Raw genomic sequence first — 1,217 nt, 5'->3', positions numbered from 1 at the left:
CAGTTGCACATACACAGAGACATATATAGAGATAGACAGACACAGAGACACACACACACATAATCAAAAATGTGCACGCACCAACGGGCATGCACAGATGCCTTCGTCATCTCGAGGGATAGACAGGCTGAATCACTGTCGCAGCTTTGACTGATGTTTGCGATTTTTGAAACGGATGTATCGTGAATATTGCAGATTAATAAAAATGAGAAAAAAATGTCAGTGTTGAAAGGTGTGGGACGTTATTCCATCTATCTCAGGATCAGTTTGGCAGAGAACCGGTTAAATTGTGAAATGGAATGAAAAATGCTGCGAATCGTAGTCGGCAGGATTCGAACCTCCGCAGGATAACCCAATGGATTTCTAGTCCATCGCCTTAACCACTCGGCCACGACTACTGTGTCGCCGCCATTTTAAACGTTACTCAGAAAAAACTCAGTCATCCATCTCTGTGCAGCAGACGGCCAAAGACTCCTGAAAAATTCTCCGTTTGCTAAAAATCTGGATACGGTCATCTCCTCTACCTGTATTTTTACAGTTCGATATTGCTCTGGAACTTTTTAACATGAATCTCTTCCAAGAAACAGAAGTAAAATTCTACGATTTGAAATAACTGCCTCCCCGTCGGGGAATTGAACCCCGGTCTCCTGCGTGACAGGCGGGGATACTCACCACTATACTAACGAGGAACTGACGTGTACCAATTCTGTCAGAGCAGTAATCGAGCCACTGTGACCAAAATTGGGCACCATGAGAAGTCGACAGACACATTGAGAGACAGAGACAAACCGACAAACAGGGAGAGACAGATCGCGAGATAGAGACAACGAGAGACAGAAAGTGTGAGACTGAGAAGGAGAGGCAGACTGAGTGAGAAAAAGACTCAAACATTTCCATATACAGAGATGTGTGTGATCTATTATGAGAGAGAGAGGGAAAGAGTGATAGAAAGACAATGATAAAGACAGTTACAAGGAGAGAGACAGATGGAGAGAGAGCGATAGAGACTAAAACAGAAAATGATGGAAATAATTCTCAGCTTACAGGCAGGGACTCACAGAGACAGGCAAAGACATGGACAGACCAAAATGATGGGAAAGAGAGTGCCAGTCAGACAAAGAGTCTGAGAGAATCCCATTGGAACAGACGTGGCACCTTGAGAAAGAGACAGATTGAGAGACAGAGACAAACAGAGAAACAGGGACAGACAGAGTAGT

At 44.1% G+C, this 1,217-nt stretch overlaps 1 non-coding gene across 1 annotated transcript; it reads right to left on the bottom strand.

Annotated features, from left to right (window-relative positions):
* Positions 1–617: 617 nt before the first annotated feature.
* On the bottom strand, positions 618–689 carry trnad-guc (transfer RNA aspartic acid (anticodon GUC)). Its single transcript has one exon. It is a non-coding gene; the product is annotated as a tRNA-Asp (tRNA).
* Between the last annotated feature and the right edge of the window lie 528 nt (positions 690–1,217).

This window comes from Pristiophorus japonicus, chromosome 23 (assembly GCF_044704955.1).
Source record: "Pristiophorus japonicus isolate sPriJap1 chromosome 23, sPriJap1.hap1, whole genome shotgun sequence".
In the NCBI taxonomy this organism is placed as follows: domain Eukaryota; kingdom Metazoa; phylum Chordata; class Chondrichthyes; family Pristiophoridae; genus Pristiophorus; species Pristiophorus japonicus.
Note: the sequence above shows the minus strand (reverse complement) of the source record. Positions and strands in the feature narration are given on the sequence as shown.